We start from the raw sequence: 12,627 nt of genomic DNA, 5'->3' as shown, positions 1-12,627 counted from the left end.
CAGCTTTACCTTAATATTAATAGTTGACTTTCTTGTAATATTACAGAATTAAGACCTTTGTTCACAGACTATCACTATTTTCTGGTTAAGTTCCATGCCATTTCATTGGAGATCATGGAAATTTCTCTCACTTATTATTAAGAAGAAAAAGCAAATTTCCGAAAACAAAATATAATGATAATAATTATGTAAAATAAAAGTATATAAACAGATATACACAAGCATTTTCACATAAGTAAGTACAAATATGCAGTGAAATCCCTTCGGACGCTGGTTGAAGCCCATTGGAGGTACTATGAAGAGAATAGCTGGAGGAGGAATAAGAGGTTGGCTCCCTGACTCCTGCTCTGTGGCTTGCTCATGTTGGTGTTCCTCTACTACCAAAGACTATAGCTACAGCCCTCAATTCTGGTAAGCACTTTTCCCCTAGCCTTTTAGGTCTGCCTAAGGACTGAGAGAAACTACTAGGATAAAAACAAAAAGCCCAATTTGAGCCCCAGAGAAATTTAGAAAGACAAACTCTTATAGACATTGGCCTAGACAAAGAATTTATGAAGAAGACCCCAAAGACAATCACATCAACAACGAAACTAAATAAATGGGACACGATCAAATTAAAAAGCTTCTGCACAGCCAAGGAAACTATCACGAGAGCAAATGGACAACTTACAGAATGGGAGAAAATATTTTCATGCTACACATCCAATAAAGGGCTGCTAACTAGAATCTATATAGAACTCAGGAAAATCGGCAAGAAAAAAATCAAACAACCTCATGAAAAAGTGGGCAAAGGGCATGAACAGAAACTTTTCAAAAGAAGACAAACTAATGGCCAAGAAACATATGAAAAAAATGTTCAACATCTTTAATCATCAGGGAAATGCAAATCAAAACCACAAGGAGATATTTATCTCCAGTGAGAATGGTCTTTATCAAAAAGTCCCAAACAATAAATCCACCCAAACAATAAATATTGGTGTGGATTTGGAGAGATAGGAACACTCATACACTGCTGGTAGGACTGCAAACTAGTGCAACCTCTGTAGAAAGTAATACGGAAGTACCTCAAAGAGCTTTAAGTAGAACTAGCATTTGATCCAGCAATCTCATTACTGAGCATCTACAAAAGAACAAAAGACATTCTATAAAAAAGACATCTGCACTAGAATGTTTATAGCAGAAAAATTCACAATTGCAAGAATGTGAAAACAACCCAAGTGTCCATCAATACATGAGTGGATTAATAAAAATGTAACATATGTATTCCATGGAGTTCTAGTCAGCCACAAAAAACAATGGTGATCTAGCACCTCTTGTATTATCCTGGATAGAGCTGGGGCCCATTCTACTAAGTGAAGTATCACAAGAATGGAAAAACAAAATAGGAATATCGACCAGTGGAACAGATCTGAGATCCTGATATAAAACCATCCTCATATAGCCATCTAATCTTTGATGAAACAGACAAAAACTTATGCTGGGGAAAAGAACCCCTTTTCAATAAATGGTGCTGGGAAAACTGGATAGCCACCTGTAGAAGGCTAAAGCAGGACGCACATCTTTCACCTCTCACAAAAATCAACTCACACTGGATAACAGACTTAAACCTAAGGTACAAAACTATTAGAATTCTAGGGGAAAAAGTTGGAAACATTCTCCTAGACATTGGCCTAGGCAAAGAGTTTATGAAGAAGTCCCCAAAGGCAATCACAGCAGGAACAAAAATAAATAAATGGCACATGATCAAACTAAAAAGCTTCTGCATAGCCAAAGAAATTTTCATGAAAGTAAACAGACAGCCTACAGAATGGGAGAAAATTTTTGCATCCTACGCATCTGATAAAGGGCTGATAACTAGAATATACTCAGAAATCACGAAAATCAGCAAGAAAAAATCAAATAACCCTATTAAAAAGTGGGCAAACGACTTGAACAGAAACTTTTCTAAAGAAGACAGAAGAATGGCCAACAAACATATGAAAAAATGCTCAACATTTCTAATCGTCAGGGAAATGCAAATCAAAACCACAATGAGATATCACTTAACTCCAGTGAGAATGGCCTTTATCAAAAAGTCTCCAAACAATAAATGCTGACGTAGATGCAGAGAGAGAGGAACACTCCTACACTGCTGGTGGGACTGCAAACTAGTTCAACCTCTGTGGAAAGCAATATGGGGATACCTTAAAGCGATACAAGTGGATCTCCCATTTGATCCAGCAATCCCATTACTGGGCATCTACCCAAAAGATCCAATGACACTCTACAAAAAGGACACCTGCACTTGAATGTTTATGGCAGCACAATTCATAATTGCAAGGCTGTGGAAACAACCCAAGTGCCCATCAATCCAAGAGTGGATTAATAAAATGTGGTATATGTATGCCATGGAGTACTATTCAGCTCTAAGAAACAACGCTGATATAGCACATCTCGTATTTTCCTGGTTAGAGCTGGAACCCATACTACTAAGTGAAGTATCCCAAGAATGGAAAAACAAGCACCAGATATATTCTCCAGCAAACTGGTATTAACTGAGCAGCACCTAAGTGGACACATAGGAACTACAGTAATAGGGTATTGGGCAGGTGGGAGGTGGAGGGGAGTGGGTATATACATACATAATGAGTGAGATGTGCACCATCTGGGGGATGGTCACACTGGAAACTCAGACTTGTGGGGGAGGGGGGAAAGGGCATTTTTTGAAACCTTAAAATTTGTACCCCTATTATATGCCGAAATTAAAAAAAAAAAAGAAAAACATGCACCATATGTACTCACCACCAAATTGGTATTAACTGATCAACACTTATATGCACATATAGTAGTAACATTCATTCGGTGTTGGGAGGAAAGGATGGGTGTATTCACACCTAATGGGTGTAGTGTGCACCATCTGGGGGATGGACACACTTGAAGCTCTAACTCAGGTGGGGCAAAGGCAATATATGTATCCCATATATTATTATTGTAATATATATACTCCCATATTATTAGGGTATACCTAAACATTTGTACCCCCATAACATGCTGAAATAAAATAACAGAAAGAAAGAAAGAAAGAAAGAAAGAAAGAAAGAAAGAAAGAAAGAAAGAAAGAAAGAAAGAAAGAAAGAAAGAAAGAAAGGGAGAGAGAGAGAGAGAGAGAGAGAGAGAGAGAGAGAGAGAGAGAGAGAGAGAAAGAAAGAAAGAAAGAAAGAAAGAAAGAAAGAAAGAAAGAAAGAAAGAAAGAAAGAAAGATAGAAATCTTATTTGTAGAAGAGGACACAAGAAACTTTCCACATCAATTTCCCATCCTTGTATGATCCAGCCAGTTCACACCTGTTGTGACCATGTTGAAAGAGAAATAGAAGTGGGCCACTGCATGTTCTCTAGGAAACATAAAATATATAGAGATGAAGAGTTTAAACAGAGGGTGAAATTGATGTCCATGTCAACCTAAGTGAGAACCATCCAATGCAGATGAACAAAGATTTAAAAATACTCTGTGGGTCAATTTTGAGAGAATATGGAAGAGAGGGAAGAAAGGAGTAAAATAGTGTAAGCATGTGTGTAGGTAGCAAGTGACTTGTAGTTTCCAAGAGCGAGGCTCATGACTTGAGTCCTTCCAAGGAGAAGGAAGGCAGAGGACATGGATGAGTAAGCAAAGGCATTCCATGTATCTTTTAACACCTATGTTTTCATTGCTAAAGTCACAGGGTCATGGAATCAGAACCAGCTGATAAGCAAAGAGATAGATGGAAAGAAAAGATCGGGATCAATGTGCGGTGGGAACAAAATCTGTGTTCTTGTTTTTCTTTGCCCACTAACAGCTTGACTCATATAAACAAGAATGGGTCTTAAAATTGCATTCACCTATTTTACTTTTTGACAAGGAAAAAGGCAGGGAATTGTGTTGTTTAAATTTCTTGTTTCAGTGTTGTGCTTTTATTATTGGCATCCATCAATGTTGGTGTGGGCTGTTTGTTCCCATCTCTCTCAGTCCTGGAGGACTTGGGGGGTGAAGTGAGCCCAGAGTTCCCAAGGGAATTTTGCCAGAGCACCTACATCTGTCCTGGTCTCTCAGGGGCTGCAGATGTGGTGATTTGTGGCTATAGCAGTTCTGCCTCACTAACAATTTTTCTTGGCATTTCAAATTGGTTTCAACATTAAGTGTTACTCTAAATATTGCCTCCTAGCCCCAGGCTTCCCAATGAGAATGGATCAAATTGCCTGTGTGGCTGCAGCTGTCAGGGGGCTCCCGTCTGCCAATCATTCAGCAAAGAGAGCTAGACTGTTCACTGTGGGGCTGTCTAAATCTGTCTTGGGATGCAGAGAGAGCAGAACGAGAAAACCAAATATTAATCTGTTCTCTATAGAATTTCATCATGCTTTTACTCTTCTATTATTCAAAAACAAGTCTTTAAAAGAGCATTTCAATAAATTTTTCAAGTCTTAAAGGTATAATATATTGATCATAGTAAATTGAGGAAACAGGTTTGTATAAGAAAATAAACATAAGTCATAGACCTAACACCCAGATGTTTAGACTGTTCAGGCATTAACTTATTACTTTTTACTTTTTTATCTATTTGATCAATTTATATATATATAAATCAATTTATATATATATAATATATAGATATGTTTGTATATATATATATTTAAAAGCTACTACTATTTATGTAGTAGCTTTTCAGTACAAACTTTAGTTTGCATCAGACAAGAGACAAGTTTTCTTGTCTAAGAAAAGACATAAGCTAAGAAGACTGTATAAAAAACTCAGCCTTCATTTTTTACTCTCTCCATTTCTATTGCATATATCTCTGTGCATTTGTGCTTCTGATTTGTTCATGACTCTGTTATTTCATCCTTCTGAGTTTTTTTTTTGCTGCTGCTACCACAGTTATCTCTTTAACGTTCTTTTATAGATGCCCCAAACCTTGCTATTATTTATTTACGTTCCAAAGTCTTTTTCAAAATCCTTACGGTAGACTACATAATTTGAAAATAAAACCAATCTCATTTTTAACACCTTCATTCTTGACCTCCCTATTTGATCTCAGTTCTGGCAGAATTATTCTCAATTTAAGGTCACATTAGACCTATGGATATCATTCCTATTGGTTCCATTGGACTTCCTGTCCTTGTGCAGATATATGGGACTGCCCATGACACTATTACCTTTGGTACTCACATACATGTTGACTGGCCTTCCTAGGAAGCCCTGACTCTGTTTCATAACCCAAATGATACCATCATCCACTTTATTGCCTGAACCAGAAATTTGCAAAGCATCAATGTCTCCTCCCTTGCCTTCATCCCCAATATACAATCCGAGATCCTTTGGTTCTAACTCCTGAATTGGTCTGAATCCATCACTTTTTATCCTTCCCCGTCCCCTGGTCCAAACTCTGCTCATGTCTCCCGTGAATTGCAAATCCACATGGCCTCTTTGAAAACATGATTCTGTTCCATGCTCATCGTCTCTAGAGCCTATCACACTATCATTTAGAAATCCTCAGTGGTGTTCTGTTTCCCAGGCTTTGTTCCAACCTGTGTCTCTTAAGTTCCAGAAGAGCAGGCTAAAGGCAGTAGCTCTCCAAGTGTGGTTTCAAGTCCAGCAGCGTCAGCATCACCTAGCTAATGGTAATAGATGCAAATTTCCAGTTCTAACCAAGGTTTCTGATAGAGGGACCTTGAAATTTGTGTTGTAGAAAACTTGTCTCTTATCTGATGCAAACTACAGATTGTACTGAAAGAATGTACTATTTAAATATATTTTCATTGACTATTAAAATAGTGTAATTTTGCATTCATGAAGAACTTTTGAGGGTTCTCAAATGAGAACACTAAGGCTCACAAAAGGATATATATATAACATGGCCAGGATAGCCAATTATTTAGTGGAATTACTGGAAGCAGCAGCTGCCATCAGTGACAGGTGGTATTTCCACCATCTCATGCTGCTTACAGGACAATAGTCAAGGAATCCTCTGAATCCATGTTGGAGATTTGTGGTCATGCAGATTCCCAATAAGTAAACTAACTTCTGCAGACTTTACAAGAGAATGAAACCTTAATCAATGTCAAAAAGATATATAAACAATGACCATTACCTTCTTTTTCTGGAAAGTTCATTATTGTCTTCTCTATTTTTTGATCACCTCCTCTGTTTTCCTATCAACCACTGAGATGTTGACTATAAGCTCCTATAGGACAAGAATTATGTCTTCTATGTGTTAGTAACAAGAAAAATATTACTATTGTAACAGTAACATTTCTATGATTAATTAAGAAAAACATGACTCACAGGAAAATTATATAATAGAATATCTGTGAGGTGTGCCAGACATTGTTGTATGTTGCATTTGGGTATCAAGATTGGTTTAACCATGTTTGGGAAAATATTAAGATATATATTATAATTTTAAATAGAATCTATTATATCCATTTCTTAGAATTGTTCCAAGAAAAATACTTACATGCATTCAGAGGCATAGATCAAGGATGTCCTGTGCAGCTTTTTAAAATGATAGCAATAAATAAATAAACTAAGACAAATTTATCTTAAGAAATTTTATCCAGCTATTACAATTGAATGAGATTCATTTATATACGGTATTTTGACAGGAAAAACTGTCTAATACATATACTGTTTCATGAAAAAACTCAAGCTATGACATACTTAAAATTTGTAAATTTTTATTTAAAATAGCCACCAAAAATAATTATGTCTTCAATGTATATTGCATATGATATATCAAATGACCTCTATTTTATAGAGTATTTCAACCCCAATCTTTTTTCTCTATTGTGTTAGATTTATTAAGGTTTAACATGCATACAACACAATGTTCAATATGAAGTATAAAGCTCAATGGCATTATATAAATGCATACACGTATGTGACAACCACCCAGATCAAGATATAAAACATTTCCATCATCCCAGAATGTTTTTTTATGCTCATTTCCAATTAAGTCTCTCCACACCCAAAAAGCAAATCACTTTTCTGCCTTCTATCCCCCCCCGCGTTAATTTTGCCTAATTTTGATTTTCATACAAATAGAATCATGCAGTATGCATGTTTTTGTGCCTATCTTCTTTTATTCAAGATAATGCAGTTGAGATTCATCAGTGTTGTTACATACATCAGTAGCATCAGTAGTTTATTCCTTTTAATCACTGAATAGTATCTCACTGGGCAAATATGCTACCTTTGTTTAACCATTGTCCAGTTGATGGGCATTTGTGTAGTTTCCAGTCTTTTGCTAAAGCTTCACTAATTTTTGCAAACAAGTCATCCCATCTTTACCCTCTTTCTTCTTCCCATCAGTCCTTTGTATATTAATTTTCCTCAAGACTTCACCCAAACCAGTAAGTTTTTCCCAACCACAGGAAACCCCATTGCTACCTTTCTCCATTTATCCCTCTACTGCCAATAACAACAGTGATTTCTTTTGTCTGAATATATTGTGTCCCAGAGTCATATGCTACTTTAAGTTATTTTCTTCCTGAGGCTGAGCTTCCCAAACAAGATAGAAAGCAAGAGTGAAGCAAAGATAGTCCATATTTTCCTGCATATACCATAGCCTATAGCATTGTGCCATATTCTCTATTTGTTAAATAAAAATTTAACTTTATGTAACTTTAATTAATAGCTCAATAGCATAAGTAATATTTACAAACTTCATCAATAGCAATGTCATTAATCAGGTATCTACTATACCTGAGCATAAGTCTGATGCTCATCCTTGAATTCCATTGCCAGCTTCACTTCTAACTAGCTAGATCTATTTGAAAAGCAACACAGCTACCCAAAGCCTCAGTTGCAGTGTTCGTAAAATGAGAATTTTAGTTTTTATGGATATGAAGTTTACTTAAGGCATAATGCCTTGCTTATGGTGCCAGGAACTAAGAAAATACTTAATAAATGTTATAAATTATTATTTCACTTAATTTCATTAATATTTACTAAATGTCATTTACTTCTGAAGGTTTAGCAGAATTTTCATCATTCTTTACCCACTTATGGAACGATCACCAGATGTTAGCTGACTTTAATTTGCTTGTTTTCTGTCTTTCCTCATTAATATGCAAGCTCCCTGAGGGTAGGGACTTTGCCTTTTTTTGTTAAGCATTGTATTCCCATTCCTAAAAGAATGGCTGGCAGTCAGTAGATTTTTTTTTTTAAGTTTATTAAATATATGAATGAATGAATGTAGCATCCACCTGCTGTGGGTGAGAGTAAGGCTTGGTCTTATTGCTCTGAGGTTGACCCTCCTTTCCTCACCCCTGCAAGCAACCCCTCTGCCTAAATTTGACCAGTAGTGGAGACCCTACTACTGAACAAGACAGTCTATCTGGTATTGGTAGTTCTGATTTTGGGGAGTTTTTTCCTTATCCTTAGCTGACAGCTCTCTTCCTGTGTGTCTCTGAGCTAAAAGGGACCTCAGGTAAAAATCCCAATGCCTGAGCACCCACTAGTTCCTGTTTGCCTGAGATGTCATGCTAGAGGCAGCATTTAATTCAGATGAGAAGTGACACCCACGTCCTGATGCCTCAGCTGCCAGCAAAAGGCCAATGACAACTTCCATTACACAGAAGGGTGAGCCAGGTGTCCTAGAAAAACTCCAGCTCCTCAAATCCCATCTACCTAATTAGATTCACTCTGCAGAGTTAGCTGAATCCCTTCCTCTGTGTCAAGCCCCAAATTCTGCTTTTAAAAGTGTGCTGCTTCAGTGCTGCAGTTTTGTAAAGAAATAGCTGAAGATGGGGATGATAGGGACAGCAGGAGCTATTTGACAGGAAGGATGAGGGAAGAGGATTGGGAGAGGAAAAGATGAATATTGAAATGCACCTACTTCCACATTTAACAGAAGATGTTTTGTTTTAAGGCATTAATTTGTGGGACGTGTTTAACCCCATTAAATTTATAATTTTTAGGTTTAGGAGAAAAATAATTCCCTCCATCCCATCTTGGATTCTGTCGGATGCTCAAATGTTTGACTTTAGAAAACCTTTAAATAAAGCTGTTATTATTAACTTTAGTCATCTTGGCCTTCTTTCCCTTTTTGGTTATCACATTGTTATGCCAGGGGTTAGAGACCTATGACTCCTAGGTATTTACCTTAATTTACTTAGGTATTTACCTTATATGAATATACATTCATATATGCATTAAAGAAAGAGCTACACAAATGGCGATGAGAAGTAATGATAGCAAAAGAGATTTGAGATCTTCAAGGGGATGTTTGGGTTTATTTCAAAGTCTTTTTCACTGATGACACCATTGACATCAAAATTGTGTTTGTGTGTGTTTGTGTGTTTGTGTGTGTGATGAGCAGGAACAACCAAAAATCAAGTAAAATGTAGAAAAAATAAAATAAAATTTTGTCATGAATTCAGAGCAGAAATGATTCTCCAATGTTAAACATTATATTTCACATGAAGAGAAATGTGATACACTAATGTTATCATATTTTTAATCCAAAACCCAAGACATATCATAGGACAGAAAGACATGATTTTTTAAATTGAGAAAAATCTCAGGAAATCTAGATTTTTATCAGAATGCCCTCAGTGTACAGAAAGCCATGATGCAGCCCTCAGTACACACAAAGAGGATCTCAATTTCCTATCAGTCGCTTCCAATGAACAAATATTTCTTTAGCTACATGCAAAGCCCTGCTAAAGGTGGGTAAAGTTCAGAAATAAATCAACTAGAGAAGACATGCCTTCAAGGAACTTGCAATACACTACGGGAGAAATGATGTTTATGCAGGTTACCAAAGGACATGGTCCACAGTGATAAGTGCATTGTTAATAACCACAGAGAAATTGGACTGAAGGATCCTAGGGGGAGATCATTAAGTGGTGGCTGATGATTCATAATGTAAATCTATAGAATCAATTTAATGTAATTACTTTAAGAAAAAGAAAAAAGAAAGAAGAAAGAAAAGTGTCCTGTGAGTCCTGTGGTTTGCATGCATGAAGGAGACTTTTCTGTTCACTTAGGTTTTAGGAGAGGTGGCATTAGAGATGATACTATGGCTGCGAGGAGAGAAGATGAACATGAGACTAGACATTTCTTGCACACATAACTCTCCCTCCCATCCATAGTCTTTGAGCAAAGCCCAGTTTTATTCTCCAACATCCACACTGGAGCTACAGGAAAGTTGAAATAGAAGCAATTGCTCATTAGGCAAAAGCAGCCTCTAGGGTTTGAACCCCTTGGCCCAGGCAGATGCCTTCGTTCCAGCTCCAAACAAAAGCCCCTCACCCTCATTCTTGTCCTGAAGTTCTTTTATAAGGGATGAAAGAATATCTTAAAACTCAAATAATTCCTACCACAGAATTTTAATATAGGTTCAAATTAAATCATCGTTTTAGTCCTACATATAGGAACTCCTAATCTTACTATGGTCCTGTCTTGGGCCATTGCCCATTTCAAAGGTCCTGAGGTTGTAGAAGTGGAGAGAAGGGAAGGGAAAAGAGGTACAAAGCATTAGGAAATATAGAGGGAAGAACCATTGGAGAGGGGAAGAAAATAGCAGAAAATAAAATTTTAAGGACTGTTGACTTCTCTACTCTCACTAAGATCAACCCTGTATTTTTATTTTTGGAAAATAAAGCTCTTTAAACCTTAAGTAAGCTGTAATAGGCCACAGTACAAGGTCTTCTCTTTACGGTTGTATCAGTATCAAATGTCAAGTTCATCTCCTGGCACTTAGTGCATAGCAAGTCATTAACAAGGAGATATAACCCACGTACACACGTTATAATAATGGATTATCATTGTTCATTGATGCAGTGTCATCTCAGCATATTATCTTCCATTTTTATTCATGTAGAAAGATTGAGTATTCATCCATATATGGAATTAAAATATCTTTTAACATTAGAAATGTATTGTTTAAAGGAAATATGCATATTTTTGTTATAGTTGGTAGGGAGAACACGATATGGGGAAGGAGCAATATGAGAATAGCACATGCATGTTGAAATCCTCCCTCCTCCTCCTACCTTGTGTGTGGCATAACCAAGTCTTGATGACATCTGAGTCCCTGAAGCATCACACATAGAGTGGTAGTCTTATGTGATTCATGTCATTTTGGTACAGATTAAAAAGAAAATCCATGTAAAATTGGTTCATTGTCATCTAGTAAATTCCCAAGAAGATTGGATATGTGAACATGTGTATGGACACATATATCCAAATGTGTATGTAAGTACACACTTAACTAGGCTCTTTGCATTAAAAAAAGAGATAAAAATACCTGTAATCTCACATGTCAATCTATGTGAGTATATTTTCTAACAAAAACATTTTGGGGACAAGTTTGGAAAATTCAAATATATAGAAAAAACTTAGTAGCTAAGCAGAATGCCTTTCCCCACGTTACAGGTCCCCTGGCCCAAAGTAACCGAGATAACAGGTTTTATTAATTCTGTAAAGATAATTTTTTGTGCATGTATCAGTGTGTGGTTTTTTTATTAATATGTAGATAATCAGATTTGCACAGTAGATCATAATGTAAAATGTCTACTGATTCTTGTTTATTGTACTTAAAAATATACATTAGAGATCTTTTCATAACAGCATATATAGATCCTCTTCCTATATGTTAATGTTTATATAAAGTAGTTTATTGTAAGACTTATTTATATTTTAAAATATATTTTATTTGACCATTACCTAGTGAGGAATGCATTATTTGTTTTCTTTTTTTAATTTTTTTTTAATTTCAGCATATTATGAAGCTGCAAATGTTTAGGTTACATATATTGCCTTTGCCTCAGTTGAGTCAGAGCTTCAAGTGTGTCTAACCCATAGATGGTTCGCAATGCCCCCATTAAATGTGAATATACCCATCCCTTCCTCTCCGCTCCCACCTGCCCAACACCCTATGAATGTTACTACTATATGTGCACTTAAGTATTGATCAGTTAATATCAATTTGATGGTATTTGTTTTCTTTTGTTTATTATGATAAATAAAGCTCTGGTATGCATTTCAGTTGAAATAATTTAGCCAACTTTTCCAGGTACAAATCAAGAGATTGGAATTGCTGAATCAAAGGATTTTAATTTCCTTAGAAAGAAGTAAAAATCTATACATCTTTCCAGTATTAATATCAACAAATTTAAAATTTTTGCCAATTGAATAGATGAATAGGTGATCTAAGTTTTTATTTCTTTTAAATATCTTTAATTAGGAGTATGTTTTAGCATATGTCATTTATTTCTTCATTATTTGTATTGTTTAGTTGTAAAGTATTTAAGAGGATTTCTCATTTATGTATTATACTTATTATACTAATTTGGGTGGTTTTTTATGGAATCTTAGCAAAATGTATGTTGCAATTATTTATTTCCTAGTTTCACATTTGTGCTTTGATTTTCATGTTATTAACATATGTTCAAAGTTTTTATGTGACTAGATTTACTATTATTTTAACTTATAGTTTGTCCATTCTGAGTCCTACATATGATACTTTTTCTACTTCAAGATGATATGTAAATTCAGTCATGATTCATTTTAGTATTTTTGTGGCTCATTTTTTAGATTAAAATTTGATCTAACTGAACATTTTTTTTTTTTGGCATAAGAAGCAAAGTAGAAATTTAACTCAAAAAATACTA

Source organism: Microcebus murinus, chromosome 1, assembly GCF_040939455.1.
Source record: "Microcebus murinus isolate Inina chromosome 1, M.murinus_Inina_mat1.0, whole genome shotgun sequence".
In the NCBI taxonomy this organism is placed as follows: Eukaryota; Metazoa; Chordata; class Mammalia; order Primates; family Cheirogaleidae; genus Microcebus; species Microcebus murinus.
The sequence above is the reverse complement of the archived record's forward strand: the minus strand, read 5'-3'. Positions refer to the sequence as shown.